The following is a 5,996-nucleotide window of genomic DNA, read 5'->3' as shown; positions in this document are numbered from 1 at the left end:
CAATTTGAAGTTGAAATTTTTCAAAATTTTTTGGTATTGTGCGCTTTTTGGACAATTTACAGCATTTTTTGATTTTTTGAAAATTTTGGAATTTTTCAAAATTCCACCACCTGATGCCTTACAGAACCGGTCTCTCTCGGACAGTTTCTGATGTACTGTGTCTCTGACGAATGCGGTCTGTGCTTGACTCGGGCTCTGCGAGGACCGGTCTCTGTATGACACATCTCTGAGTGCCTTCTCTGAGAAGCCCAGGTGCGGCAGGCAACACGTGACGCAGACAAGGACCCGCAGAGGCCAGTTGTTGCAGACACCGAGGCAGGGAGCAACCGCTTGCGATAGAGGCCGAGTCCAACAGATACAGGTGGAGGCATTCACCCAGTTTGGCAGGCATCTCTTAGGCAGATATTAGAAAAAAAATATTCAAATTTTTCAAAATTTCCAAAAAATCAACAAAATGCTGGAAAATGTCTGAAAAGCGCACAAAACCAAAAAAAAAATTAAAATTTTGAAAAAATTTTGGTTTTGTGCGCCTTTTGGACGATGTCCTACATTTTTCGATTTTTCGAAATTTTTTATATTTTTGTCAAAAGCTTCTCCTCAATATCCAGGACAGGACCGGTCTTTGCACGACCCGGTCACTGCCGATCCCTTTCTCTGTCGGACGCGGTGTCTATCGGACTCGCTCTCTGCAAGATACGTTCTCTGTATCACCCGACATATGCCAGGCCGTCTGTGCAAAGACCTGGTTCAACAGAGACTGGGTGGGGCACAGCCCGAAACAAGCAGAGAAATGTGAGACAGAGAGAGTGAGGCGAAGACGTGGTGAGTCACAGAAAATGGGAAGCAGAGATCGGGTGAGGCAGAGACCGAGTCAAGCATGTACAGGCTGATGCACACACCGCATGAAGCAGAAACCGGTGACGCACAGGACGAGTGACGCAGAGACCTTGTTAACCAGAGACGGAGTCAAGCAGAGACCTGGTGAATCACACCGTGTAAAGCAGATACCGGTTGACTCACAGACTGAGTACGGCTGAGACTGCGTGAAGTAGACAATAGCAGGGTCGGGGTCTGGCAGAGTTTAGTGCTGATAGGGAAGGTTCAGGTCAAATTTAGAAGAAAGAAAATTCGAAAATTTCGAAAAATCAAAAAACGCTGCAAATCTTCTGAAAAGCGCACATTTTAAAAAAATTAAAAATGTCTGCAAATGGCGTGAAACGCGAAGAAAACTAAAAATTTTCGAGAATTTTCGAAAAATCAAATAATGTAGGAAATCGTCCAAAACGCGCACAAAACTAAGAATTTTTGAAAATTTTCAAATTTTAATTTTTTCGGAATTTTTCGAAAATTCTTGGTTATGTGCGCTTTTCAGAAGATTTGCAGCGTTTTTTGATTTTTCGAAAATTTCGAATTTTTCTTCTTCTAAATTTCACCTGAACCTTCCCTATCAGCACTAGACTCTGCCCGACCCCGACCCTGCTATTGTCTACTTCACACAGTCCGTGCATCAACCGGTATCTGCTTTACACGGTGTGATTCACCAGGTCTCTGCTTGACTCCGTCTCTCGTTAACAGGGTCTCTGCGTGACTCGGCCTGTGCCTCACCGGTCTCTGCTTGATGCGGTATGTGCATCAGCCTGTTCATGCTTGACTCTGTCTCTGCCTCACCCGAGCTCTGCTTCCCATTTTCTGTGACTCACCACGTCTTCGCCTCACTCTGTCTGTCACACTTCTCTCCTTGCTTTCGGTGTGTACCTCACCCGGTCTCTGCCGAACCAGGTCTTTCCACAGACGGCCTGGCAGTTGTCGGGTGATGCAGACGACGTATCCCGCAGAGAGCGAGTCCGGCAGACACCGCGTCCGGCAGTGACCGGGAAGTGCACAGACGGTCCTGGCCGAGATAGTGAGGAGAAAATTGTGATAATTTTTTTTTTTTTTTTTTTTTCGAAAAATCAAAAAACGTAGGAAGCCGTTCAAAATGCGCACAAAACCAAGAATTTTTGAAAAATTCCGTTTTCAAAATTTTTGTCTCAAATCTCAAAAATTCTTATTTATCTTCGCGTTTCATGCCGTTTGCAACCATTTTCGATTTTTTTAAATTTCGAACATTTTTGAAATTTCTCAAAGGGGTACCCCTTTGAAGATTTTCAGATTTTTCGAGAATTTTCGAAAAATCAAAAAACGTAGGAAATCGCCCAAAACGCGCACAAAACTAAGAATTTTTGAAAATTTTCAACTTTTAATTTTTTTCGGAAGTTTTCGAAAATTCTTGGTTATGTGCGCTTTTCAGAAGATTTGCAGCGTTTTTTGATTTTTCGAAAATTTCGAATTTTTCTTCTTCTAAATTTCACCTGAACCTTCCCTATCAGCACTAGACTCTGCCAGACCCCGACCCTGCTATTGTCTACTTCACACAGTCCGTGTCTCAACCGGTATCTGCTTTACACGGTTTGATTCACCAGGTCTCTGCTTGACTCCGTCTCTCGTTAACAGGGTCTCTGCGTGACTCGGCCTGTGCCTCACCGGTCTCTGCTTGATGCGGTATGTGCATCAACCTGTTCATGCTTGACTCTGTCTCTGCCTCACCCGAGCTCTGCTTCCCATTTTCTGTGACTCACCACGTCTTCGCCTCACTCTGTCTGTGTCACACTTCTCTCCTTGCTTTCGGTGTGTACCTCACCCGGTCTCTGCCGAACCAGGTCTTTCCACAGACGGCCTCTCAGTTGTCGGGTGATGGAGACGACGTATCCCGCAGAGAGCGAGTCCGGCAGACACCGCGTCCGGCAGTGACCGGGACGTGCACAGACGGTCCTGGCCGGGATAGTGAGGAGAAAATTTTGATAATTTTTTTTCTTTTTTTTCGAAAAATCAAAAAACGTAGGAAACCGTTCAAAATGCGCACAAAACCAAGAATTTTTGAAAAATTCCGTTTTCAAAATTTTTGTCTCAAATCTCAAAAATTCTTATTTATCTTCGCGTTTCATGCCGTTTGCAACCATTTTCGATTTTTTTTAAATTTCGAAATTTTTTGAAATTTCTCAAAGGGGTACCCCTTTGAAGATTTTCAGATTTTTCGAGAATTTTCGAAAAATCAAAAAACGTAGGAAATCGCCCAAAACGCGCACAAAACTAAGAATTTTTGAAAATTTTCAAGTTTTAATTTTTTTCGGAATTTTTCGAAAATTCTTGGTTATGTGCGCTTTTCAGAAGATTTGCAGCGTTTTTTGATTTTTCGAAAATTTCGAATTTTTCTTCTTCTAAATTTGACCTGAACCTTCCCTATCAGCACTAGACTCTGCCAGACCCCGACCCTGCTATTGTCTACTTCACACAGTCCGTGCCTCAACCGGTATCTGCTTTACACGGTGTGATTCACCAGGTCTCTGCTTGACTCCGTCTCTCGTTAACAGGGTCTCTGCGTGACTCGGCCTGTGCCTCACCGGTCTCTGCTTGATGCGGTATGTGCATCAGCCTGTTCATGCTTGACTCTGTCTCTGCCTCACCCGAGCTCTGCTTCCCATTTTCTGTGACTCACCACGTCTTCGCCTCACTCTGTCTGTCACACTTCTCTCCTTGCTTTCGGTGTGTACCTCACCCGGTCTCTGCCGAACCAGGTCTTTCCACAGACGGCCTGGCAGTTGTCGGGTGATGCAGACGACGTATCCCGCAGAGAGCGAGTCCGGCAGACACCGCGTCCGGCAGTGACCGGGACGTGCACAGACGGTCCTGGCCGAGATAGTGAGGAGAAAATTTTGATAATTTTTTTCCTTTTTTTCGAAAAATCAAAAAACGCAGGAAACCGTTCAAAATGCGCACAAAACCAAGAATTTTTGAAAAATTCCGTTTTCAAATTTTTTGTCTCAAATCTCAAAAATTCTTATTTATCTTCGCGTTTCATGCCGTTTGCAACCATTTTCGATTTTTTTAAATTTCGAAATTTTTTGAAATTTCTCAAAGGGGTACCCCTTTGAAGATTTTCAGATTTTTCGAGAATTTTCGAAAAATCAAAAAACGTAGGAAATCGCCCAAAACGCGCACAAAACTAAGAATTTTTGAAAATTTTCAACTTTTAATTTTTTTCGGAATTTTTCAAAAATTCTTGGTTATGTGCGCTTTTCAGAAGATTTGCAGCGTTTTTTGATTTTTCGAAAATTTCGAATTTTTCTTCTTCTAAATTTCACCTGAACCTTCCCTATCAGCACTAGACTCTGCCAGACCCCGACCCTGCTATTGCTTACTTCACACAGTCCGTGCCTCAACCGGTATCTGCTTTACACGGTGTGATTCACCAGGTCTCTGCTTGACTCCGTCTCTCGTTAACAGGGTCTCTGCGTGACTCGGCCTGTGCCTCACCGGTCTCTGCTTGATGCGGTATGTGCATCAGCCTGTTCATGCTTGACTCTGTCTCTGCCTCACCCGAGCTCTGCTTCCCATTTTCTGTGACTCACCACGTCTTCGCCTCACTCTGTCTGTGTCACACTTCTTTCCGTGCTTTCGGTGTGTACCTCACCCGGTCTCTGCCGAACCAGGTCTTTCCACAGACGGCCTGGCAGTTGTCGGGTGATGCAGACGACGTATCCCGCAGAGAGCGAGTCCGGCAGACACCGCGTCCGGCAGTGACCGGGACGTGCACAGACGGTCCTGGCCGGGATAGTGAGGAGAAAATTTTGATAATTTTTTTCTTTTTTTTCGAAAAATCAAAAAACGTAGGAAACCGTTCAAAATGCGCACAAAACCAAGAATTTTTGAAAAATTCCGTTTTCAAATTTTTTGTCTCAAATCTCAAAAATTCTTATTTATCTTCGCGTTTCATGCCGTTTGCAACCATTTTCAATTTTTTTTAAATTTCGAAAATTTTTGAAATTTCTCAAAGGGGTACCCCTTTGAAGATTTTCAGATTTTTCGAGAATTTTCGAAAAATCAAATACGTAGGAAATCGCCCAAAACGCGCACAAAACTAAGAATTTTTGAAAATTTTCAAGTTTTAATTTTTTTCGGAATTTTTCGAAAATTCTTGGTTATGTGCGCTTTTCAGAAGATTTGCAGCGTTTTTTGATTTTTCGAAAATTTCGAATTTTTCTTCTTCTAAATTTGACCTGAACCTTCCCTATCAGCACTAGACTCTGCCAGACCCCGACCCTGCTATTGTTTACTTCACACAGTCCGTGCCTCAACCGGTATCTGCTTTACACGGTGTGATTCACCAGGTCTCTGCTTGACTCCGTCTCTCGTTAACAGGGTCTCTGCGTGACTCGGCCTGTGCCTCACCGGTCTCTGCTTGATGCGGTATGTGCATCAGCCTGTTCATGCTTGACTCTGTCTCTGCCTCACCCGAGCTCTGCTTCCCATTTTCTGTGACTCACCACGTCTTCGCCTCACTCTGTCTGTGTCACACTTCTCTCCTTGCTTTCGGTGTGTACCTCACCCGGTCTCTGCCGAACCAGGTCTTTCCACAGACGGCCTGGCAGTTGTCGGGTGATGCAGACGACGTATCCCGCAGAGAGCGAGTCCGGCAGATACCGCGTCCGGCAGTGACCGGGACGTGCACAGACGGTCCTGGCCGGGATAGTGAGGAGAAAATTTTGATAATTTTTTTTCTTTTTTTTTTCGAAAAATCAAAAAACGTAGGAAACCGTTCAAAATGCGCACAAAACCAAGAATTTTTGAAAAATTCCGTTTTCAAATTTTTTGTCTCAAATCTCAAAAATTCTTATTTATCTTCGCGTTTCATGCCGTTTGCAACCATTTTCAATTTTTTTTAAATTTCGAAAATTTTTGAAATTTCTCAAAGGGGTACCCCTTTGAAGATTTTCAGATTTTTCGAGAATTTTCGAAAAATCAAAAAACGTAGGAAATCGCCCAAAACGCGCACAAAACTAAGAATTTTTGAAAATTTTCAAGTTTTAATTTTTTTCGGAATTTTTCGAAAATTCTTGGTTATGTGCGCTTTTCAGAAGATTTGCAGCGTTTTTTGATTTTTCGAAAATTTCGAATTT

The sequence above is a fragment of the Zootermopsis nevadensis genome, unplaced genomic scaffold, assembly GCF_977971745.1.
Source record: "Zootermopsis nevadensis isolate Lab colony 2312 unplaced genomic scaffold, Znev_1.0 Znev_ptg000016l, whole genome shotgun sequence".
In the NCBI taxonomy this organism is placed as follows: domain Eukaryota; kingdom Metazoa; phylum Arthropoda; class Insecta; order Blattodea; family Termopsidae; genus Zootermopsis; species Zootermopsis nevadensis.
Note: the sequence above shows the minus strand (reverse complement) of the source record.